This window comes from Ursus maritimus, unplaced genomic scaffold (genome assembly GCF_017311325.1).
Source record: "Ursus maritimus isolate PB19 unplaced genomic scaffold, ASM1731132v1 scaffold_11, whole genome shotgun sequence".
NCBI lineage: Eukaryota > Metazoa > Chordata > Mammalia > Carnivora > Ursidae > Ursus > Ursus maritimus.
Window position 1 is genome coordinate 45,435,530 of NW_024423453.1, and position 27,420 is coordinate 45,462,949.

At 34.4% G+C, this 27,420-nt stretch overlaps 1 long non-coding RNA gene across 1 annotated transcript; it reads left to right on the forward strand.

Annotated features, from left to right (window-relative positions):
- LOC121101874 lies at positions 1–27,420 on the forward strand. The gene is made up of 3 exons (XR_005833916.1): positions 1–1,078; positions 13,650–13,800; positions 26,010–27,420. It is a non-coding gene; the product is annotated as an uncharacterized LOC121101874 (long non-coding RNA).

A 27,420-nucleotide genomic window follows, 5' to 3' on the forward strand; every position in this document is an offset into this window, starting at 1 on the left:
CCTAGATTCATTTTCGGGATCTCTATTTTATGAAGATATTACCGAACTCTCTCGTACAGTTTAAACAACTGGAGGGTCATCTCTGTTTCCAAACCATTTTGCCACACATAGTAAAACGAATAATAAGAGGCAAATACTGATATCTGTTTTAGAGGCATCTTTTTGTATTTAGAATGCCGTAGCATTGTTATTCTCTCTGGCGTCTGTACTGACTCAAAGGATTCTTTCCATTATTTTGTTTTTATTGATAGTGAAATGAATGATTCTTATTTTACCAAGGACATAGAATAATTAGCACATTTAATGCCGTTCTGCTTAAGAGGCACAATACTAATCTTACTATGAAGCTTAAGAATTCCATGTGAATGTATTAGAATAATTTAAAGAAATAATGCTAGCCATGTTAAGCCAAATCCTGAATATTTCCCCTATGTAGCGTAACGCTTTCCTGTAAAATTACCATTATTGCAACAACAACAATAAAGTCGCACTTTTTTTTTCCTTATAACAGAGGTATAAATGATCTTTTTAATACCTCGAGAAAGAGTCTGGAAAGGTATTTGCTTGAATGTGAGCTTGTTGTTCTCCTCATTCAATTCCAGCTCTGCCACCGCCCCTCCCCATCTCTAGTAAGCGGAGTTGGGGCAGCCAAACAGGGCTGTGAGGTTGAGAACAGGGTCCTGACAGAGGAAGAGGCACTGACTGGTCTTACTCCTTCTGGGCCTAGGAGAGCCTAGTGATCAGCAGTGAAGAAGTTTGCAGCAACAATGAGATTTGCACAGAGTCCGCAGAGAGCCTGATACTCTGACTTTCATGGACCTACCCTCCCCCACCCCAAGAGGAAACAGCTTCTAGCATGTGTCAGTGTTCCTGGGAGGACCTGTGGTCTCTGGGCTCAGAGAGGCTGCTGAGAATTTGACCTTGTGTCTGAATCTTCCCTATTCCTGAGGCTGATGGCAAAGTTTTATGCGCATTGGAGGAGAATGAAAAGGTCCATTGGCAGATTGCAGAGGAAATTCAGACTTGCTGTTATTTTGGATAAAGCCAAGCATAAACCTGAATTTCACTTCTTAAACAGGTAAGGAAAAAATAATTGAATGAGGAATACTCAGCAACTAGACAGAGGACCAACAAGCAAAACATTGCATTCCTAGTGATTTAGGTTTGCTGGAGAAGGCAGACTAGAACTTAATAAATAAGCAAACTGTTTTAGTAGATTTAATTATAGAAACCAAGACTATTGGAAAATAAAATATTATATGACTTTTGAATATTACAATTTCAGAAATTAGTTAAAGGACTAGTTTCACAGTTGAGACCTGGAAAGTGCAAATGAGAAGGTAGAACAGAAGCATCTCAAACAGAAAAATGCAAAGAAATGGAATTCATGAGGGTAAAGCAATGGACTTGTAAAATGGATCCGTAACGATTCAAAAGAAAAAAAAATAAGAAAGCTGAAAGAGAAAAGTTAAAAATTGGAAAGAGGAAAATTTCATCTTAAGCAGGATTGATGTTTATTCTGATAAAATTAATGAAGCCCATGACTGAAGTGATGTTATGAGCTTTCAGACAGAGGAAGCAGTTAAAAAGGGAAGAAGTAATTATTTTGGCATCAGGCTTCTCTTTGGCAACTGTGGAAGCAAGAAGAATACTGTGGGAGAGAATTAGAGGCTACTCATAAATAAGTGGTACCACTTAAAAATCGTATTTCCAGCCAAGATAGGATTTATCAGCCACAGGGAAGGAGATAGAGATTTACTTGTACAGAGACTTGCAGCCTATCTCACCCCAGAAGGAAATATCCAAATAATAATTATAGTGAATTAATCAAGAAATGGCCCAGATGAAATCGGAAATACTGGTGAGTGGTGAATATAGGGATCATCTTAGTGACTGGAGTGGTGTAACACTATGTTACATAAAGATGCTTCATGCAGATGGGACAGAACGCAAAGCAGAATCAGCAAAAGCATAATCTGGTGGTTGGCAAAAATGCATCCCAGAAGGGAATGAAGAGAACAGAGCTTTTTGGTGAGCCAAAATAGTTGGTATTTTGCAATGATTTAGTAACAGTGATATATTAATTAAATCTATACATGTTTATTGAGTGTCTATTATGCCAGTGGCTTGGATTACATTATTTACAGAAAGATAAAGATACTTGTGCTTGGTATATCTGCATTTGGTAATGAAGCATAGAAAAGCAAGGAAACCACTCATGGAATTGCAAAGGATGGAAAAAATTCCTCAGATAAGAAAAACAAGCAAACAGTAATTTGATTAACTAGGAAAATTAAGGAAAAGAAAGAGAACTTTACAAAATTAGACAGGAAAAATAAAATCTGCATTACAAATTGTACACTCCATATAAAGATGGTGAATTCTTAAATTAAAAATACTGGTTCATTATCAAGTTTTTGCCAAGTTGCGGTTATAGGAATGTACTTAGTGGTAATTCATGAGAAGTACACTTATACCTTGCCACCTTTGTATATGTATATTATACATCTATAAGAGTTAATTTAGAACTATATGGACTCATGGGGTGCCTGGGTGGCTCAGTCCCTTAAGCATCTGCCTTCGCCTCAGGTCATGATCCCAGGGTCCTGGGATCGAGTCCCGCACCGGGCTCCCTGCTCTACAGGGAGCTTGCTTCTCCCTCCTTTGCCTCTCTCTCTCTCTCTGTCTCTCATGAATATATAAATAAATTCTTTAAAAAAAAAGAACTATATAGACACAAATCATAAAATAGTTGAAGAATTTTCTATTTTGCTTCTCCATTCTCTTATTCACTGTTAGATATTTAGATTAGTTTTTTCAGGTACATGAGTGCACACATGCACACCATGGACATCTTTGTCCAGAAATCTTTGAACAAATCTTTGATTATTTTCTAAAGCACAAATTGATTTAATTTGACTCTAGGATGAAGATGTAATTGAGTAGATCAAGTAAAACCAAGAGTTCTATTAAATATATCAAGGGTTATTCCAAGGGAATTTTCTGAGACTGACTTTTGTAAGAAATGGCTCTGATTTTTTTCTATCTTTTCTTGCTTTATCCCTAATAAAGAGCCTTTTCTAGAAGAGATTGAGGCCCAGGATGAGGCAGCATCAGGATGGCACAGTTCTCTCTCTCAGGGATTTTTTTTTTTTTTCAGAAGTGTTTGAGCTTCTGAATGGCAACAAACATGTCTATTTTCACCAAGTGGGGTGAGCAAAGTCATGAGGACAACAAAGTCTTGAAGGAGCTGTTTACTGTTGTACATGCGAGAAAACAATCACCCACACACCGAAATCCTCTGAGCAGAGAGCGCCTGATGGGAATGATAAAGTAGATTTTCTCTGGGGAAAACCTGCAGAATTCTACATAGAGACCCTGACTTCCAAAAGGGGTATTACGTGAAATAAATTAGATGAATGTGTTGCATCTCAACATTCTCTTTTGGCTAGCTCTTGAAGACTCAAATCAAATTATTTTACCATGAATGAACATCATGTACAAAGGAAATCGTGATTGCATGTTGACAGAAATATTCCCTTAAAGCATTTACAAGTATTTCCCCCCTTCTGATTCAACAGAAAATAGAACGTGGTGAAAATGATAATGATTTCTCTTAGGAAGAATGGATTTTTTGATGCCAGGGCCAAAATAATCATATACTTGCAAAAATCATTCACTTATATGCTCAATAATTATGCCTTGTATTGCACTATCAATTTTCACGATTTTATGTAGTCTCTTTCAAAGCTCTTTGAAGAACTGTCATTTGGTGCTATTTCAAAACAAACCTAAAGGGAGAATACATTTAAAGAGCAGACTATTTCTTCAAAACCTATTCATCAATTGAGTGATTTCACAGTCTAGACTAGGGCACAGAATTGCCAATAAACATTTACAAAGTATTACATGAAAATAAGGAAGGGCTCCATTCCTGCAGGAGCTTTTCTAACAATTCCACAGACACAGTTTCTTACCAAGTCTCTGCTTGAGCTTCAGATAAGTGTATCAGATCTCATACTGGACTTCTCCAGTTACCTCGGAATAAACCAGTGTGCCTAAATCTTGGCACTTTTGGCATTTTGGTAATTTTTTTGATGAGAGGAGGTTGTCCTGTGCCATGTAGGATGTTTAGCAGTGTATCTGTCGGCTACACACTAGATGCCAGCAGCATACCTCTCAGTTGTTACACCAAAAATGTTCCCAGACATTGTTGAGTGTCTCCTGAGGGAGGAAAAATCACTCAGTTGAGAATCACGGAATTAATGCCCCAGACTAAATCCACTGTTTTGTCTAAACATGATTCTTTTCCTGGGTTCCCTGTATTCACGTTGATGTCCAAGTCAAAAACATGGGAGGAATCATCTATACTTCATGAGTTTTTTTCCTACCTAAACCTGCTTTTTGTGTGTGTATTTGTGTTTATAAGAACTTCGTTATTTATAGAAGAAAATACTCAAGTAAGAATTATAATAAATAAGTCAGAAGACATTTTAAGATGGGACAGATGAAACAGAGAGGAAATACTGGTGAACAATAAGTATGTATGGATCATGATAAGTGACTGACGGGTTTAACAAAATGTTCCATGTGGAAGTGCCTGGGTGGCATGGTCGGTTGAGCTTCCGACTCTTGGTTTCGGCTCAGGTCATGATCTCCCAGCGTTGGGCTCTGTGCTCCGCATGGAGTCGACTTGGGACTCTCTCTCCCTCCCTCTCCCCCGCTTTCTCTCTCTCTCTCAAATAAATAAATAAATCTTTAAAAATATTCCGTATGGATGCTTGATGGAATATAATACAAAAGAACACACAGTGTTGGAGTTAAAATATAAAGTTACTCAGGAGAACATAATTTAGTGGGTGGCAGAAGTGGACAAGTAAAAGTACTCAAAAAGAGAGAATGCGGGTTTGGGTAAGGCCAATTTTTATTTTTTATTTTGTCTTTATATCAATAAACTATTACATTATTTTATTGAGCCCACAACATAATATGAAATAACGCTTATTATATTTTTTTCAAATCCAGCTTTAGCCATTTGTTCTCATTGAACAGACTCTCCCTGGACTGGGTGACTGTGTTGCCCAGTTCTAAGGCAGCCAAGCACAGCCCGTTCCCAAATAATGACCCCCGTTGGGGGTGCCACGTGTGTGGCCTGTGTGGACACAGGCATAAGCCTTGGCCCTGCTCGCAACCTGATGGTTCTCTCTGATTCAGTGTAAAACTCTCCCAAATAATGTGTGCACTTTGAGTGGTGCTTCGCTCACATCGATATTACACAGCACAGCCAGAACGATATTTCTTTTTTTTCTGCTGAGATATTTCATACGTATATTAGACTGCAAAAAAAAATATATGTACAGAACAAAGAATAATTATGAAGAAAACACTATCAACATTATCACCCATGTCAAGAAACAGGACATCGCCAGCTCTTCATGTAATGTAGGGTGATTTCTCCTCATGGTTCAATTCCTCTTCTTCTCAAGATCATGTGATCCTAACTGTTGAGATACTAACGGCCGTGCTGGATGTGTTTATGGCTTCAGCCCCTATGTCTTCATTTCTAAGCAACATGAATACACCTTTGATATGTACCCACATTCTAAATAACCTTGTTTAGTTTTGCTTGTTTTTGTTTTTTTGTTTTTTTTTCATTTTACCTGTAGTAGTGACATGAAGTTATTCATAAGAAGTTAAGTGTAGTGACATGAAATTATTCATGGGATTCTTTCATTATTTTTTAAAATATCAGTATCACTGCCCTCTTTTACACTCCTGATATATTTTGTGCTTTCATGCTTCTTATGATTCATTCCAGCCAAATATTTTTTCAGTTTATGTGTGGTTTCCTAAAGCTACATTTTTAATTTGATCTCTATTCTATGTTTCATTTCTATTTCATTCATTTTTAAGTAAACTTTATTTTAGACTAAGTTTAGATGTAAGGAATTATTGTGAAGACAGTACAGAGAACTAAGATATAGTTCTCTAATACCCCACACTGTTTCCCCTATTACTTACATTGTATGTTAGTACCACACATTCGTCAGAAATAATAGGTATATATTGATACATTATTATTAGTTAAAACCCATACTTTATTCGTATTTCCATAGTTTTTCCTAATGTCTTCTTTTTTCTGTTCCGGGATCCCAACCAGGTTATCACTTGCATTTAGTTGTCATGTGTCCTTAGGCTCCTCTTGGTTGTGACTATTTCTCATATTCCTTGATTTGATGACCTGGATAGTTACAAAGATTACTGACCAAATATTTTATAGAATGCCATTGCAGTGAAATTTTTCTTATGTTTTCTTCATGATTTGACTGGGATAATGTGTTTTTGGGAAGAAGGCCAGTCAGAGAGAGGAAGTGCCATTTTCATCACAACATGTCAAGAGTCTATTCTGTCAATAGGACGTTACTCTTGGGGGGCGTCTGTGTGGCTCAGTTGGTTAAGTTGGTCTTGTTTTCAGCTCAGATCTTGATCTCAAGGTCATGAGATCAAGCCCTGTGTTGGGCTGCACGCTGGGCAGGGAGCCTTCTTGACAGTCTTTCCCCCTCTCTGTCTGCCCCCCATACACACTCATGTGCACATGCTCTCTCTCTCTCTCTCAAAAAAAAGGAAGTCATTACTCTTGATGTTAACCTAGATCACCTGGCTTGAGGTCATGATCGTCAGGTTTCTCCCCTGTGAAGTTACTTTCTTTTTCTTCCTTTCTATACTGTACTCTTTGGGAGAAGGTCACTATGCGTAGTCTCCACCTAAGAAGTGGGAGTTACATTGCACATCTTAACGGCAGAATATATACTGAAGTCATTGGAATTCCTCCTCACATAGTTCTCCTCCATTTATTTATGATTATTAGAGTCTTCTTCCCCATTTATTGTATTCATTTATGTACATCAATATGGACTCAAGCACATTTATTTTTATACTCTGGGTTTTAATCAAATACATTATTTTTTCTCAAATTGTCTCACCTTTGGCCTTTGGGAGTTTTTAGTTAGCGCCCATGTTCTTTTGATATACACCCATTACTGTGTGTGTGCATGCGTGTGCCTGTGTGTGTGTGTGTGTGTGTTTTAGTACTTTATTACTTTATGTCACACTACCTTATGCTGCAGGCATAACTTGTGCCCCAATCCTAGAATCAGTCATTTCTCTGAAGAGCCCTTATTCTTTAAATTGGAGAATGATATCAAACCCCAAGGTACTAGGTGTCCTTGTTGTTACTGGGTTGTTTTTTTCTTTTAGTTCTACTTAACTAACAGAGGTTGGAAATATATGTGTGTATACTAAGCTGCGTATACATGTATATCTATAATTATTTATATATATGTATGTGTATATGTGTTTGCATATGTTATATATCATTTATATATTATTTGCATATATATACACATCAGTTATATATTATTTATGTGTATATATGTATACACTAAACATGACTTCATACTGATATCTCTAACTCTAATCTATTACCACATGGATCATTCTAGCTTTCTCCCCTTCCTTATATGTAACCTCCCACTCCTACAATGAGAAACCCGATTCCCACCATCTGTCATCAATTGACATTCAATGCCAATACACATATGTATTGGTTTTAGAATGATTCATGCAGCCCCACAGGAAATAGCTTTATCAATAGAGTACAGTGCTATGTACAGGTTTGTATTTGTTTGTTTGTTTTGTCTTTAGGGTTACAGACTGCACTCACTTCCAGATGTTAGGCCAGCACCTTATTCTCCCACCTGCATCAATTAGGTTGTTTCACATATTTGTGACACATTTAGGTTCTTTTAGTCATACTCTACATTCTATCCTAAGATCACCGAATCTCCTAAATGATTTTATTAAAAATTTACATCAAACTAAAAACCTGCACAGCAAAGGAAATCATCAATAGATGAAAAAGCCACCTATGGAATGGGACAAGATATTTGCAAACCTTAACCCAAAGATTTACTTTTTGTGCTGTAAGTTCAATGGGTTTTCACAAATATTTAATGTCTTTTATTCACCATTATAGTACCATAAAGAATAGTTTTATTGTCCTTAAAATTCCATATATTCCCCCCATTTAACTTTCTCTTTTGTGAGAACATTTAAGTTGTATTCTCTTAGCAAATTTAAATTATACAACCCAATGTTATCAATTAAAGTACCGCATTATACATTGCATCCTAAGACTTTACTCATCTTATAACTGAAAATGCATACCCTTTCACCAAACTTTTCTTATATCCATGCTCTCCAGGTCCTGACAACCATTTTTCTCCTGTTTCTGAATTCAACTTTATTTTAGATTCCACATATAAATGTCACTGTATGATACTTGTCTTTCTGTTTGGCTGATTTCAGTTAGCATAATGCCTTCCAGGTTCATCCATGTTGTCACAAATGACAGGATTTCCTTTTTCTTAAAGGGTGAATAACAGTCCATCGCATATATGTATAAGTATTTCTTGATCCATTCATCCACTAACGGACACTTAGGTTGTTTCCATACCTTGGCTATCATGGATGAAAATGGAAGCACAGATATCTGCAATATACCTGGTATACTTGCTGTTCCTTCCAGGAGGTGTTTTTGTCTTTCTTCTTGCCAATGCTTTAGATTTTCTACACAGACAATCATATCATCTTTGAGCAAAAAACTTTTATTTTCTCTTTGTTGTTCTGTGATAGGGTTGTAGGAACAAAATCAATAAGGAGGAAAATGAAATCTCATTGTGAAAAGTAAGTTCCCCTCCTTCTTTCACCACTTCCTACCCACCTATTTTTTATTTCTTTCCTTTATTTCTTTCTTATACAGATAATTATAGAGACCTATAATACACCATTTTTCCCCATAAAGATTTCAGAATAGTTTTTTCCTACACAGGTAGTTTAGGAACTCAGTCAAAATCATCTAGGATACTTTCTAAGAATTGGAGCAAATGTAAATATTGAAGCACATTTCCCCTCTAGCTCGAATTAAAATATATCATTCTTGCATCTGAATTTCCTCTATTCTTCTTATTCTTCAGTTGTATCTCTTGTATTAGCTTTGCTATAGACTAATAGACTCATTAACACCATTCAGTGTCATGTGTCCTTTTACTGCAAGAATGAGAAAAGATTATGAAATTCTAACAAGGTGACAGAGATGGGAACAAGACATATATAGAAGAGAAAAATGGAAAAGGTCTATTGGATTTTTTTTTCCAATAGGTGAACTTCCAAGTTTTTATTTAAATTCCAGATGGTTAACATAATGTAGTATTAGTTTCGTGGAGAGAATTTAGTGATTCATCACTTACATATAACACTCAGTGCTCATCACAAGTGTCCTTCTTAATGCCCATCACTTATTTAGCCCATCCCCCACGCACCTCCCTTTCAGAAATCCTCAGTTTGTTTCCTATAGTTAAGAGTCTCTTATGGTTTGCTTTCTTCACTGCTTTTATCTTATTTTATTTTCCTATCCCTTCCCCTATGTTAGACTGTTTTGTTTCTTAAATTCCACATGAGTGAAATCGTATGGTATTTGTCTTTCTCTGACTGACTTATTTTGCTTAGTATGATACACTCTAGCTCCAATCACATCATTGCAAATGGCGAGGTTTCATTCTTTTTGACGGCTGAGTAGTATGCTATTCATCAGTCGATGGACATTTGGCCACTTTCCATAATTTGGCTATTGCTGATAGTGCTTCTATAAACATTGGGGTGCATGTGCCACTTCGAATCAGTATTTTTATATCCTTTGGATAAATTGAGTAGTGCAATTGCTAGGTCTTAGGACCATTCTATTTTTAACTTTTGGAGGAACCTCCATACTGTTTTCTAGAGTAGCTGCACCAGTTTGCATTCCCACCAACAGTGTTAAGAGGATTCCCCTTTCTCTGCATCCTCATCAACATCTGTTATTTCCTGAGTTGTTAATTTTAGCCATTCTGACAGGTATAATAAGATGGTTGGATTTTAATTCAAATTCTAATAATAAGATTGTTCCGTGTAACAGAAATAAGCCATGCGATAATACTGAAAGCGTACTTCCTAATCATATTTTTCTTTTTCTTTTTTTTTTAAGTTTTTTTTTTTTTTAAGATTTTATTTATTCGACAGATAGAGATAGCCAGCGAGAGAGGGAACACAAGCAGGGGGAGTGGGAGAGGAAGAAGCAGGCTCATAGCGGAGGAGCCTGATGTGGGGCTCGATCCCATAACGCTGGGATCACGCCCTGAGCCGAAGGCAGACGCTTAACCGCTGTGCCACCCAGGCGCCCCCCCAATCATATTTTTCCATGGTGAAATGCTTGCTCTCTCTGTATCCTCTCTCTTTTCTCTGAAGACTTGTAGTATAGTTTCTTTGTGTCCAGTGCTTTGATATTTTATGACAATATGCCTTAATATAGGTGTATTTTTATCTACTGTGTTAGACAAGCAGTGGATTTTTAAAATTTGGATACTCTTCTTTCAAATTTGATTTTTTTTCTTAATTTATTGTATTAATAATTTTTGGTTTCTGCAAAACTATTATTCAGATTTTGTTCTTCCACTAACTTAACTTCTAATTGTATTTTCCCCATTTTACAACCAAAAATTAATTTGTTTTTACTTTGTTTTCTGGAAGATTTTTCAAATTTATCTCCTTCCTCTTTCATTTGAATTTGTTATTTCTGTTATCATATTTTTAATTGCCAAGAATACTTTTGCTTTCCAAATAGTCTTTTTTATTGTATTCTACTCTTGTTTCATGGATGGAACACCTTCTTTCTCTCTCTCTCTTTTTTTCTCTCTCTCTATTAATTGATGATAGGTTTTTTTTTTAAGTTTTCTTTAAACTTCTTAATCTGTTTCCTCAAGTTGCTTTTTTATATTTATTTGTTTTGCTCTCTTTTATAAAAGAGGTTTTTCCCAAATGTCTGGTGATCATTGGTTTTCTGTTCATACTTATGAATGAGGCACCAAGAAGTTTATTAGAATTCTGAGCACGCAAGTACCACTGGTCAAACATGGGCTTCACTACAGTTGGTCAGAATCTTCAGGGAAGACTGTTCTAAGATTGGAAAATGACTAACCCCCTTCTGGAAGCTGACTAGGCTAGCATGGTGTATGTAAACTCTCACTTAGTTCCCCCATTTCTGGTATGATATTCCCCAAATGTCTGATGTCCTGCGTTTACAGAGACAGTGTTTTCCTTTATCTCTGGATTTCTGGCTGGTAGGAAGAGACACTTCACTCAGTCACAAAGAGTTTGAGGGCACATAGAAATCTAACTGCTTCTTAGAAGACTTTCAACAGATACTGTTTTAACCAAAACTTCATGCTCAGTTGCAGCATTCCACGAAATTTTGAGCCGTCGTGGGGTTCTACAGTCCTTTATACTATCTTCTTTCTGTTAAAAATTTTGTTTTCTTCAAAAAAATCTGCAGCTCTAAGTCGTAGGCACTGAAGTGTTTTATATTCTGAATCATGAAACTCCCCTAGTCACAGGGAACTTATTTATCTTTAGTTGGAAAGCAATCAAATGTTCACATTCAAATTTATTGTTAATTAACAAAAATCAGGATAATAAATTCCTTGTTTCTTTCTTTCTGCACATACACACACTATAACTCAAATATATCTTGATACACTGCTTGTCTGATGTAGATTATCTATTGATATCCACGTGATTGCAATTTATTTGGACTTAAAAATACTTTCAGAATCGGTGTAATAGATATAAATTATAAGTTAATTAAAAGATCTTATCAAACTAAATGTGTGAGAATGACCTAAAGTAATGTACACCTTAGATAAACACATCTGCAATGCCATTAATCATCACACATTCAAATTAAATGACTCCAATAAATTACTTAGTATCAAATTGTTCAGACTAATCACAGTGTCATATATTATGAAATTGCATGTCCAATAAATTGCTATGTGTATTATCAGGCATGCAATTATGACTTTGCTCTCATATTTCTTCCTCTCTTAAAGTAACACAATAATTCCATGTGCTAATGTTATTCTTCTTGATATAGTGTAGATTCTTTTTCTTGATAGAGACAAAAAAATTCTTTTTACTTTTAGTCTCTTTGTTACACCAATTAAAGTTTTAACAATTCCACGCTTTTTAAATATTGCTAAATACAAAAAACAAATTAATATTTCTTTTGCAAATACAAGAATAGAGCACTTTCCTACTCAGAATCAATGTAATATTCATGTAAGATTGCCTCTAAAAATAATTAGATTTTTATTATTTTATATTAATTTCTACTCCTATAATATTTAATTTTGGGCAGTTTGTTAGCTACTTTCTTTTTTTTTCCTTAAGATTTTATCTATTTATTTGCCAGAAAGAGTGAGAAAGCACAAGCAGGGGGAGTGGCAGAGGGAGAGGGAGAAGCAGGCTCCCCACTGAACAGGGAGCCTGATACAAGGTTCCATCCCAGGACCCTGGGATCATGACCTGAGTTGAAGGCAGATGCTTACCCAACTGAGCCTCCCAGGCTCCCTGTTAGCTACTTTCATTCCTCATCCACATCAATTAAGATTCATGTTAGGAAATATCCCAAAATGATATATATAATCACATATATTTTATATAATGCAGGTAAAATTGAAATAAAAAATAAATTCATATAATTGGATCTTTATGAAATTTAAAGAGCAGAGGACTTGGTTCAGATAGATAATCATTATATGGATACAGAGTAAACAAAAAATTAATATGTAAGGATTTCCATTTTTATATTCTATACAGTGTTCTTCATGAAGTAGAAAATAAGCAAATCTTGTAGAATTACTAATTATCATAATTAGATGGTTTAAATCAAACAGAAAAAAAAATTTCATTTATTATATAAGCGGAGATGTCAATTTCCTTTATAGGAATGTCATTACCACCTATTAAATTCTCATATCCAAGTTTTATCTGGATAAGATACATGAAATATATGTTTAATACATATATAAATACAATAAATACTGTTCTTAGATTTTAGAAAACAAGATGTGGGAATTAATATCCAAAAATATGGAAAAAAGTGATGTCCCTGGCTTTTTCCTCCGAAGAACTTCTAGGCTGCAGTATATGGGTGTAAGCCCACACAAAGCAAGCGGTCTCTGAGCAGAGAAGATAGAAATTGGAGTTTGATATTACTGAGGTGACTGGAGTTTATAGATAGGGCACTGGAGTAAGGGTGTTGCACAAAGGAAGAAACGGGTAGGAGACTCAGAACAATTACGTCTTTTCTTGACACAAAATTCCAATGAAGTTAATTTTGTCGTCATTAAATTAGGGTTAAAACTTATAACATACATTTTACTTTCTTAATTTAAGGAATGGTGGCAAATTAACAAAAAAACAGACTGGATTTGGGGCGCCTGGGTGGCTCAGTCCATTAATCATCTGCTTTCGTCTCAGGTCATGATCCTGGGGTCCTGGGATAAAGCCCCACATCCCACATCCGGCTCCTGCTCAGCGGGGAGCCTGCTTCTCCCTCTCCCCCCTGCTTGTGCTCTCTCTTGCTATCTCTCTTTCTCTCAAATAAATAAATAAAAAATCTTAAAATAAAGACTGGATTAAAAATCAAAATTATTGATAAGAAATCACAAAATAAGTATGGGTTTACATTTTCTTATATTATTATATACTTTCAGGTTACAGCTGATTAGTAACTCCGAAACATCACACATTTTAGTATGTCTCTACCTACTGCCAGCAAGGAATATGCAGCTCTTGCCACATATGACTCATCGGCAAATTGTGTAAGACCTGAACTGGCCCATAGCCTGTACTTCTTGGAGTGAGGTGAGTATGCTAATCACATGCTCTGTGGCTCTAAAAGTATGTAAACGCTTACTTGTGACTTACATACTCATCTTGTGGTGGCTCAGTAACAGCGCATGCCGAGCACCAGGACCATATTGTCGATTTCTGTCGACAGGATAACCAATGTAGACATCATATATAAGAATAACAAAACCAAAATCTTATTTTTGGAATACATAACAATTCTCCTTGTATATGTACAATTTGAACATGATGGTTATATGAAGTAAGGATTTCTTTTTTCAGCTTTATTTCCTAAAAACACAACTAAATGATGTACAAGTATGAAAGAGTACATTGACAAAAAAAAAGTGGTTTGGAATGTAAATGATGTGTTGGAGTCTGTTTGGATGATACTGTTGAGATAGTATGAAAACAGTCTGGGTGGTTACCCAGATTAAGGAGCTTGTACTTCCTTCATCAAGGAAGTATTGCTATAAAAATAAAAGTCAGCTAAACTGAACAGGGAATTTAGGAGCAGACTAAAACTCTGAAGGATGTAAATGCCAATGCAATAAATTTAGAGAATATTCTCTATGTTATTTAATAAGGAAGCTGATCAAAAACAACCATAACAGCACAGTGAGGTGCAATGTTTGTTGAATGAAATATTCTATGCAGATCTACTTTGGGTATTACTACAGGACCAGAAATCAATTTGGTTCTATTTCTTTTTAAAGAGGTGAATTGCACACTGACCTGCTCAGTTGTCTATTGTCTTGGGTATTTTTAATGGTATTTACACTGCCACGTGAGAAAAAATTCAGTATGTTTTTTAATGGTAGTTAAAATCGCAGGACAACAATAAAAATAGGAAGCTGGAAGAACTTCTATAGGTTGTTATGACATGTTTCATGATGTTACAATAATTTTTACTGAAGTAGGTAGAATTCACAATATTGTATGTCTGAGAAAAGTAATTACTTAATATCTTACAAACTTGATAGAAATAGTTAAAATTTGTACTAAAAGTATATTCAGAGAGTAAGAAATCTATGTATCTGTAATTTACTTTTTTTTATCAAAGCATAATTTAAGTTTATTTAAAGTTGTATAAGATAAATGATCAGAAATGGCCATTAAGAATTAAAGATAAATTTTGAAAATATAGAATCACTTCTTTCAGTTTGAGATAAAATTTTCAAATGAATGTTACAAAATTTATTTAAGATATCTTTAATTTCTCAACTATTCACCTTATTTTAAAAAAATGGAATAGTGCAAGTATACATTATCCCTACAAAATAATGCTGTTAATCCAACTTAGATCAGATAAATTAACATATTAGTAAATATAAAGCAAACAAATGAACGTATTTAATATTGAACACCTTAAATCTAATATGCATGGTATTTGTTTAAAACATGCAAATAGAGATAGAAAATGAGTGTATCATCAGCTATTACTACAACTATAATGTATAACAGATCTTTCTAATAGTGGCTTAAAACAAAATTTGTTTTTGCTCATTGGACTGAGTTTTACTTCTTAGTATTAAAAAAGCTTAATGCCAGATGATGTCCTATGTGGTCCTGGTTCAACTAAACCAATTATTTTAAAGAACAATACTGAAACAGAAGGAAGCTCAAAGAAGTCATAGAAACTAGGGCACATAATAGGACAGAATTAGAACACTTACAAAAATATCTCTGTCAAGAGCCAGGGCTGTCAGACTCAATGGCTCTTATATCAGAAAGCAATAGACATAGTTTTTCTAGCAGCGCCAGAAGTAAAGCCTATGTATTTGATCAAATATAAAGTCAATGTCTATGAATCAGGAAGTTTCCTAATTCTTTTTAATATGGATATTTGAAATGTAGCCAGTTTCTTGTGTAACTAACTAGACTTTGGAAAAAATACACCAGAAAATATCAAATTAGTAACTAAATTAAGAATGATTAAATGAATATACGAACAAAGCCAAAATGGATATTCAGAACCTTTATATATGTGGACAACAGCAAGCATAAATTAAGGAAATACTAATAAGTTCCATATAACTAAGAGATGGGGAAAAAAAAAAAGAGTCTCGGTAGCATAACAGCTGCTAAAGACATTAAGGCTTAATGTGTGCCAGGGAATGATGCCATAAGATAAAAACTGTGCTTTAAAGCTAAGCTTGAGAAACAAAAGAGAATGAACAGAATAAGTATATTGAGCCAGGCATTATTTATAATAAGTTGGATAGAAAGGCTACTTAGAAGGCACACTTAGAGAGTGGCATCCCCAAAGAGGCAAAGAATGGAATGTCCACAGATAATATATTTAAAATGTTAGGAAATGATAGGAATATAATCAAATGGCATGTAAAATAATACATTCAGATTGTGAGATGGCCTATAAGACAATGGAAAGTAATAGTTACGCCAATAAATGAATGCATTATACAATGAATGTTTCTCAGGTTGCTTTTCAGAATACGTGGGAGAAAATAAAATCAAATAGGTCTATGAAGGTAGGACAAACCAGGTGGGAAACTGTTTCTCTCTCTGATCCAGCTGAAACTGAAAATATTCTCCAATACAAAGTAGCAAAATGTTTAAGGAAATAGAAAAATAATATAGGATGTTTTAGAAGAAGATATCATCAAACTCACCATTTCACAATATAATTCAGAATTGTGCTTGCTAATAAAAAGCATCACAGACTTTTAAAATGGAAAAAAAATGTAACAAAATTGGCCTGATGTATATGAGATGTAGGACAACTAGTCTGTGAGATTTCCATTACCATGGGGAAATACACATCAGAAATTTATTTGTATCATGTTCTCTGCAATTTCACAGCTGAAGACCACCAAAAGCAATTCACATTCACATTAAAAGGGCCCAGGGTACTTTCATTAGACAGCTTCAGGGATTATTTTAATATACCAAAGATAGTAAATAATCGATGTAAAAACATCTAAATATAATATTTATAGATAATATAATCATAGAACAAAATGAAGAAATTGAACATAATCTATCTACCTATAATCACACATACAAAGAAAATGTATCATAAAGGCTAATGAAATAATAGAAATTTTAGAAAAAGAGGATGGTCAATAGCAGAAGAAAAAGTATTACTTAAATAAATCCCAGTTAAACTCTTGGAAACTGGTCTTTCAAGGAAGAAAAAGACCCTAATAAAATTAAAAATAATGGAAATAGTGATCTCTGAAGATAAGAAGGCAGTGCAAAAGTTATGTAGTAATTTTGTTTTCCTTTGACTTTATTTATTTACTTACTTTTTAATGTTTTCCTTTGACTTTAGGAAAAAAAATCTTTTCTTTGTATAGGATATCTTCAACATTACAATAAATAGCCAAAACAGAACTCCCCAAAACAAATCTGGAGATTGCAAAAGTTAGTTTTAAGCAGTGAGTCTTGAATTAACTCCTGGTGGAACACTTTTGATCATTTTCCTATGTAAGATTAGATTCCCTTGCCAAAGTCTAGATCCCCAAGCCAGAAATCTCAGAGAGTTTCCAGACAGATTAAAATTTTGCATCTGTGTTCTGTTTCTGGTCCAAAGAAATACTCAACTTGTATTTAAACCCAGCTATGTCATTTTGTTTTTATCTTTTTATATCTCATTCATTCATGTCTATGGAGTAGAGGGGCTTATAAAAGGTGAAAACACTATACCATCATGAAACAAAATTGATATAATTTCTTTAAAACATAGTTTTTAAAAAAGTAATAAATGTGAGGGGCACCTGGGTGGCTCAGTCATTAAGTGTCTGCCTTCGGCTCAGGGCATGATCCCAGAGTCCTGGGATCGAGGCCCACATCAGGCTCTTCCATTGGGAGCCTGCTTCTTCCTCTCCCACTCCCCCTGCTTGTGTTCCCTCTCTCACTGGCTGTCTCTCTCTCAGTCAAATAAATAAATAAAATCTTTTTAAAAAAAGTAATAAATGTGATTAATAAAAACAAACAAAAACCAAAAAATCACCACCAAAATATTTGCATCTTATCCTACTATATAGACTTCACAAAGAAAGTAAATAAAGACATATTTTTTATTAATTTATTTTTTAAGTACTCTCTACACCCAACGTGGGACTTGAATTCAAGACCCTGAGCTCAAGAGTCAGATGCTCCACTGACTAAGTCAGCTAGGCGTCCCAAAAAAGTCACATTTTTGGTAGCCAGATTATAATGTTTCACACAGCCTAAAAAAACTAAGCTACACCAAAATGAACTTTTAAGGTATTAACTTTCAACAGCCTGTCAAGGGCTACAACAATGAAAGATATTAATTATATCTACACATAGCAAGTAAAGTTAAGGAAAGAGAGATTAACAAAATTCAAGTCATTAAAAATCAATAAAGGTAAAAATCATACATAACATCAGATTGTCTTACATAGCTTAAGCTACAGAATATATCCCAGTCTATCCTGAGTAAGGGATCGGTGTCCTCTTCTGGAAATGGAAGTTTAATCTACCCCTCTTCTAAGGCAGACTCCCCTTTCTGGGTTCTGTCCTGGCATAATTCTTGAGAGTCATAGAGAGTTGTGCATTCCAGTTTTGGTTTTGCCATCAAATATTGACTATAAAAGCAGAAGAAAAGTTGACCTTAGTGATGAAAATGTTATATCTATAAAAAGTATTATTTTCTGCAGTGGACACGGATGCCTAGGGTACACGTTCCCTGAAGAAGCGTATCTTCAGGTATTAACTGTTCCGCTCTGTTGCATATATTTAGTGTAGGGGATTTAGTCATAACCCTAGGTTCTTTTAAAGACTATTTGAGAGAGAGAGTGAGTGCAAGGGGGTGGGGGGAGGGACAGAGGCAGAGGCACGGAGAATCCCAAACAGACTCCACCCTGACTGTGGAACCCAAATGGAGGCTTGATCTCAAGACCCCAAAATCATGGCTTGAGCTAAAATCAGGAGTCATATGCATAACGAACTGAGCCAGCCAGGTGCCCATCCCAGGTTCTTTTAGAGTTCTCTCAATCTATTTTGATTCAAAGATAGGGAGTGGTGATGAAATCAGATATACAGGGAGTGATAGAGTCTCTTCATCTGAAATATCTGGCCTCAAAGAGATGAGTTAATCCAATTTGTTGTATTTCCTCTTACAGTAGAACCCAAAACACTACTTCGGAGGCTAACCAACTTACCTAGTTACAACCAGAAAGACTCTAGAGAAATCTTTTAAGTATCATTTTCCTGGGAAAGAAAAGTTAACAATATCACAATAAATTACAAGAATTTTTTCATTAGCGACCTGAAGTCTAAAGTATTCCAGCTTTGGAAGTCCTCTGTTCTATCAACTTTGTGCGAAGACATTCTCCGCAGAACACTGGGACAATCCCCAGGTTACTGTAATAGTCCGATTTACATATTAGTAGTTTTCAGATTGCCTTCCTTTTTCCTCTGGAGAGCCACCCTTTTTCCATTTTTCCTTATCTATATGAGGTTTCTGATAAATAATTGCAGGTTTTTTTTTTTTTTCTTTGAGATACAGGAATTTAGAATGGTTCTGCAAAGGTAAGAGTGGTTCTGTCTCTTCATCCTCACCTGAGCATGGCTTTTTCTATATCATTCTTATAATCAATGTAGATTGTTATAATCAGTATAGATAAACAAGTGGGAGTTAAACAGAATATCTTACATCATTGGTATAGCTGATTAAATTAAGTGCCTCTCTGTCCTTTAGCAAGGATACTTATTGTACTTCAATGTTCTATGGGCCTAAAAAATACTAGACTTCTAATGAATATGCTATTGAGAGATTGTTCGAGTAATAATGGCATACATGTGTCAAAGAAAAATTGCATTGGACAAGTTAAACAGGCAAGGAAGATTTTATTCAAGACTACTGCAATAGGAAAGAGATTAACTACAATTCTGCTACAACAAAAGAATATTAAGGGCTGGAATGAGTTACTGGAAAAGTAGTGGAGGACTGTAGGGAAGAAATTGGCCAAAGTGATTAGACTATTTGTGTTTGCTAATTGGTGCTCATTGAAGTTTGGCTCCTATCTTCCCACAGAAACTAGGAGATAAAGGTAATTTCTTGATGATTATATTACCAAGTGGTAGTTTCCTGCCCTTGAGAATGACATTACTGGGTTGTAATATTGATAAGAGGCTGGGAGAAGATTTATACCTCAAAGGAGCAGAGAAGGAATTTGCAATTGCATGTTTTCTAAAGTAAATACTCTCAGGAAAAGGAAAGTCAAGAAGCAAACTGTCTAAAGCTTAATCATGATGAGGGTAATATTCAGACAGTTTTGGTCACATGTTTCCTTAAGCTAACATAGCCAGGTTTTATGTTTGGCTATAAGCATTCATTTCATTTCAATACATTTTCCACATTCAGGCAACACAATTTTAAGTTACTAAACTTTATTAACAAGCCTCTCAAAAAGGGACCTTTTTTCCCCTATAAATGTTCTCTTATCATATGCTAGTATACAAACATATTGCTTTGGCAGAATGTTTGAAGGTTAATTGACCCAGGACAGCTGTCTTAGTAAGAACAAAATTTGACTATAATCCTACGAGAAAATTTTACTTTTTATCCTCTGAATTGATCTGGAGAGAACAATTGGCAAATTGTGTTTGCATATCTTGACTTTTCGTTCAAGGGAGCACCAGCCATAGTGATAAATCCTAGTACAACGTTAAAATTTAAAGATAAAGAGGTACCTAATAGTAAAAAGAAATCCAGGGCAGCTTGCAGAACAGTGATGATGCTTTTCTTACAACAGTGCCCTTAAGAAATCAAATGGTCATATTCTCCATCATCAGCATTTATCTATGCTCTCTTAGGCAATACACACATTAGGAAATTAGAAAATAGAATTTGCAAGGTACCGACCCTTTAGTTGTGTCAGCACTTGAGAAAGAATAACCATGACAAGCATTGTATATTAGAAAACTCTTTTGGGGTGACATCGGGAGGACATGACCTCTGGTTCACGTGTGAACCGGATCAAGGCAATAGGAGGCTCCTCACCCTCTCCCCTCTCCTAAGAGTGTGCATTCTACTTGTTCCCGGAGGCCACCCCTTAGATAGCCTTGAGATACTGATGTGGTGTTAAGACCATCTGGGTGATATATATATAACTGATCCCAGTTAAGGCATCTATGTAAGCTTTTAAGATTTGGCAAGCTACCGCAGAGAGCTACGCATCTTGCAGCTGCCCAGGAAAAGCCTCATATGTAAATTTTCTTGCTTATTAGACCTGCCACCACCAATCTGGAGTGGCCCCCCTCTTTCTTCCGTCTCTCACTGCCTTCTGCATACGGGGGACAGTTTCAGGTTTTACCTGAGAGGCTCCCGAGGAGCTTGAGAACCAATAAGCCCTTAGGATGATAGCCAAGTCTTAACACAGCACACTGTTTCACAGAGAACTTGAAACAATACAAATCCAATATGCAGAAAATATGAGAAGGAAAGGGACTGAGAGAAAGATACTTGGCTCTACAGGATATAATTCAATATAAAATTTTTTAAATGAATGAATTCTAAATACATGTATTTTTTTTGTTTGTTTCCTTGAAGAACATTTATTTAGGAACCAACTAAATGGTTTCTAACAATTTATAAATAATAAAATTATACTAGATTTAGTTCTTTGGAAGAATAATCCGAACTTCCCAAGTAACCAATAGAGAGTAGAGATAGAAAAAGGATAGTTCCAAGAAGCATTCTGAATGAGTAATAGCATTTATTATTTCTTGACATGACTAATTGCTTGAACTTAGGCTTTACTGTGATAACAATGATTTTAAAAATATTTCTTCTGTTTATTTGGCAATAAAATAAGAATTGCCATTATAATATCTCTGGTCAAAAATAATAAAGCATATTTAAATAAAATGGAATGGCATGATATAAGATCTTGAACTCTCCCCTCAAATTTGATTCATCTTATTTTTTATTTGAAATTGGTATTAGATTAGACCAATTTTATGTCAAGAATATATTGTTGCCAAGAGCCAGAAGGAAATAATAAGTTGCTTTGGGGCCAACTAAAAATTTTTCTTAAGAAATCTAATCAAAGTTCTGATTTTGCAACAGGTTATTTTAGTAGAATGACTCATTTTTATATCCTAAAACACAAACAACACCAACACCGCTGACAAATGAGCTTCCATTTCAACCAATTCATGAATTTGAGATGATGGATGAGGATGAAAACTTATTATTTGAGAGAAATGTATTTCTGGACTACTTAATAGAAATATTTGTGACTCTATGATGTTTCTCAAGCTCCAGAAGATTGTATAGGACAATCTAGAGTTAATACATTTCTCACTGTGATATTTATAAACGTTAATTGAGTTCCTCTTTTGAGCAGTATGCTATGCACTAGGAGTCAATGATAGGCAAAATATAACCCTTAAATAAATTTGTGTTTGTAAAATAGAAGTATTATATGAAAATATATAGATAGGTGTGTGTGTGTGTGTGTGTACACACATATATAGGGGTAGGTATGGAATTATAAAGACAAAAATACTTAAATACAGAAATATCATATGTAATTATCAACAGAATGTGAGAAATGTAGACACTGATTAAGGTCCTTTAATTCACCTTATATTCATCATTTATGCTTTAATATATGTGTATATATATATATATAGGTATAGGTATATATAGGTATATATAGGTATATATATATATAGGTAAGGTTTGTTTTTTCCTTTGTGTCAGTGATAAACTTCTACAAGAGTTCATTGCACAGCTGAGAAAAGACTACAAATAGCCTCCATTGGTTCTAGTGTCACTTTGCTCATGGATTTCTTCCTGCCTGTTGGAAGCAAAACTGTCGAGGTATCATTTGTGTCCACCATTCAGCTAAAGTTTAGTTTTCACACGTTCCTGTTAAAGATTCATGGACTAGCCTAACAAATAAATGATAAAGAAAAGATGTTTTTTTAAAAATATAGATCATTTCTGACAGGTCCTTGCTGGTAATGGGAGAAAAACAATCCTTCCTAGTTATTATTTCAGGCCAGGGGAATTGTTTTATGTCCTTTACTCTTTACCATATTGGAGAGTTTATATAGTGGTAGAGCCCTTCTATCTAGTGGTAGAGCCCATGCCTTACTAATTAGACAGAAAGTTGCATTTTGTAGAGATTATGCTGAGTGAAAAAAAAATAGAGGGGGTTAACTCTTTTCCATATTTATAAAAGAAAATCCACCTGTTTGAGGGAAAAGGAGAAACAAACACAGAATATCAGCTTGAAAGTTAAAGATCTTAAGCAAGAACTTGTCTGTATAGTTTTAATGAGAATTTTTGAAGTAAATTTATTACTAAAGATAAGTGGAACATTCCAGGCTGCAAATAAAAAATATATAAACCTCAAGCACTGAGCATCTTGCATCAGTATAAACAGGTGATTAGTAGTGGTAAGTCATAGATGGCAGGTCCAGCTCAGAGTTCTTTTGGTTGCATAAATGCTATTGAACCAGTGTGGAAAATTCTAAGTAATATCAAGCTATTCAGAAAATTGGCACATCCACTGATTTATTTAGTCATTTAGTGAGTCAGTAATAGTTTTAATTGACAAAATGATAAACATAATACGTTTAATGGTACTTTAAGTATCAGTCACTGTGTTAGGATTTGTCAATACAAAAATTAGTAATATACAACCTTGCCCTCAAAAAGTTTTCGGCTTCACAAAATTTATCTACTTTATTTATAACCAGTGACTTTTTTTCCTAGTTGTATTCTCTTAGATTAAATAATCTCTTCACTCCTTCCTTCCTTAATCCTGAGTTCATCTTTCTAAGTAAATTAGAAAAGAATACTTTGCTTATAATTCACAAATAAAAATTCTGTTAGAGTAATAGCTGCTTATAAAATAAAGCCAACATAAATTAAAAATGTCAACAAAATTGTACCATAATAAATTATGTATTAGTTATCATGGTGAATTATGAATTTTATTTATATATTTGCTTAGTGAAACAACTACTGTTATGTCAACAAGATCAAGGAAAAGTTAATGAGCTGAGTATTTAGAGCAATTAGAAGTTAAAAATATATATAAATTCAAGGGCACATCCCTTAAGTTTATAAAAACGTAGAAATAAAGTACATATGCTAAGAAGTTTTCATTGAAAATATTTCTAGAAAGCATTGATGAAATGAGAAAATAAAGTGAATTAAAACTTGATTATTTTTCCTGATGTTATTGAATAGGCCATAAAGAAAATACAGAGCATGGGCTCATATAAATAAAAGATACTCAGATTGAGATTCTTACCACTAAAAGGCTACCTTTGCTTGAGTTACTAAAAGTACATTGAAATTTGTCATCTTGAATTATTTGGGATCCAGTGGGACATTCAGATACAGATACAGACTCAAGATAGAGACTCAAGATACAGATCTTGATTTCCAAGGTCTCTTCAGCACTCCAGGAAATTGACTGAATTCTGGCTCTTTAGTCTTAAACTTGTCTTTCAGACTCTTGTCATTAGTCTCTTCCAGTCAGTTTAATAGAACATGAGTTCAGGATAAGAGTTTCACTGAATAAGTTAGTTGGTAATAATACTCTATTGTGTCATTCAAATGCATTGCTTTTTCCCCCCCAGCCGACTTAAATATCATCTTGTAAATTAATTTTTGTCATACAACAGATTAAATCAACAACATAGAACAATGCAGAAAGAATTTTCCAAAGCGAATTTTAAAGAACAAGAGAAGTTTTATATGGCTGAAGTGAGGGGAAATGTCATATTCTTAGGATAAAATCACAGCCAGGATTGTTTAAAGTGGAATAGGAATTCATTTAAAAATAAAACTTGTGCATATAAAAGGGGATAGGTGGAGTCTCTTGTTCCCCATTTTGTGAAAATATTCTGGTTATGCACTGGTCTTTAATTATTTTTCAAGAAATTCAACTAGAAAGAACAGTATACCAGTATCTATGATCTTTGATATAGTGTCTAAAATACATCGAGCTTTAACGTTTGTTCTTTTCATTAATTAATATCATTGAGCAAATGCACCAAAAATAGTTTGTTGTATGTATCTAATGATATGTACAGTGCAACTGGCTGAGGATCAAAGGAAATAGTTGCTACAGTGTCTCTTAGACTCCTTTCCCAATACTGTCCAATTTTTATTGCTCCTGACAGCCTCTTATTCTTCTCATGCTTGGGGAACAAAGGTGTCATCAAAGGTGTCATCAAAGGTGCAGTTTCTAGTTTGATTTCTCATTCCCACAGTTTTGCTTGGTGTAAAAGATAAAAACACACAAAGAGAAATTTACTCTGCAATCTCAGACTGAAGGTAAACTAAAATTTTGATTGTGATACCTACCTTTCATGTATTTAGATACAGGATTATAAAGACGAAATTTCCTTTATTTAAAAGTAACATTTTTTGCTTGATTACTACAGAAAATGTAAATTCTCATTATTTGCATATTTTGGACACATTATTTTAAGCATTATTAAAGGTAAAGTCAAGCCCATATCTCCTTTTGGAAGTAGTTCCCATATTTAGGTTATATGTAAAGAATTATAAAATTTAAAATGACATCTGAAAGGAAATAGAAATTTTATGCTGCATAGAGGCTATTAAGTAAATACACTTTTATTATACAGTCACTTAAAATAAATTTCAGAGTACAAATTTCAATAGGAAATATTGGGAAAAGGCGAAATCTTGATCAAATTGTGCAGTTACCCAAACATCACTCATGAGATTGGCCTCTTTTCAACTGAATAACATTTTAAAGTACTTAATGAACAAGAGTATTCTAAATCTGAAGTTGTTTGGATAAAGATAAGTGGAGTTGTTCCCTCACCGAAGGATGTGCTTAAAATAGCTGGATTTCCTATGGCAGCACAGTAGATAATTGACACCCTTTCTCCCCCCTTTTCATCTCTCTTTTTTTTTTTTTTTAAAGACAAGCTTATGTTTGGCAGAACTGCAAACTAAAATTTGAGATATGTATACCGTCTGTAAAGTGTTCCAAGTCTTTAAAAGATTAAAAACTTCATGGACTTCAGTTGTAAAATATGATTAATGTCTCTGAGAAATATTTTTCTGATAAATAACCAAATTGTCACATCCTTATAAAATATGTATTTCCATAAATAATTCAATGAAGATGATGTGTTATAAGTTCCCTGCTATGCTAATAATACATTTAACGTTAGCAGCAATCATTTGTTCTAACTGCTTCTTTCCATCTCTTTTTTCTATCCAGGAAATATTTCACACAGTAAAATGTAGTTATGGGTTTCCTGATGGAGCCAACAGTACAAAGCATACAAAAAGAAAAAGAAAAAAAAGAATTTTTAGCTTCTGCTTACAATATGAAATGTTGGAAAGACTATCTCTCCTATCCTAACAATAAGGAAATATCCACAAAGTCACAACATTTATTGGATACATCAAAAAGCTGAGGTCACAAGGCCACCAATTACTGTAATATCTAAAAATAGAGCTGTGATTCTAAAGCAACATGGCCATGAAAACACTGACTTACGTAGGGAAAAGCAAGAAAGGAAGATAGAGCTGCCTATTGAATTAAATTTTGAAAGTTTTAATTTTTGGCCACCATCAGATGGCAGAACCCTTGAAAGCAGTAAACACAAAGAATGCAAGAGAGATTTAAAGCTAGTAGCGCACCGAAGTTAAACATAGCAAGAGCTGAACACAAACCCAGACATACTCCTGACCGATTTGAGCCCCTAATGTAAATGGTGTAGCCAAATAAGTGGATTGTCCGTTTCTAGGCATAAAATACTATTTACCTCAGTTTCTACTGTCCTACACATGATGTCTGGCTTCCAACCAAAAATTCAGTGACCACGGAAAATCAAATAAAGAAACACTTCACGGTCAAGAGACAAAGCAATCAAAATAATCATATTTATATATGACCCAGATGGGAATTTAAACAATCAGACAGGGTATTTAAAATGATTGATTAATGTGATAAAGGCTCCAATAGAAAAAGTTCACGATGTGCATAAATAGATAGGCATATTAATGGAAACTACAAAAAATAGTCAAGTTGAAACACTAGAAATGAAAAATACAGCAACAGAGATGAAAAATGTCTTCAATAGAGTCATATGTAGACTTAACACAACCAAAGAAAGAATTAGTAAACTTGAGGATAGGCCAACAGAAATTACCCAGATTGAAATACAAGAAGTAAATAAAGAGGAAAAAAACCAAAACCAAAAACAAAAACAAAGAAGAGAGCACTTTGTACTTTAGGACATCATTGGGTTGAACATGAATGTAATTTAGGATCTCACAGGAGAAGAGAGGGGAAACAGACCCCCCCCCCAAAATAAAACAAAACAACAACAAAACATTGAAGAGATATTGTCTGAGCAGTTTCCCAAAATAATGAAAAACACTAAATTGAACTTCCAAAAAAATTCAAAGAATATAAAGCTGGAAAATATCTTCTTCTCCACAAAACTTAAGCCTAGAGGCATTACATTCAACTGTTAAAAAGTAAAGATGAAGAGGAAATCTAGAAGGCAATCAGATGAAAAAGAAATATTATTTACAGAGCTCCAGATGGATTCACTTGCAAAATCTACCACTTATTTAAAGAATAAAAAATATTAATATTACACAAACTCTTTAATAAAATG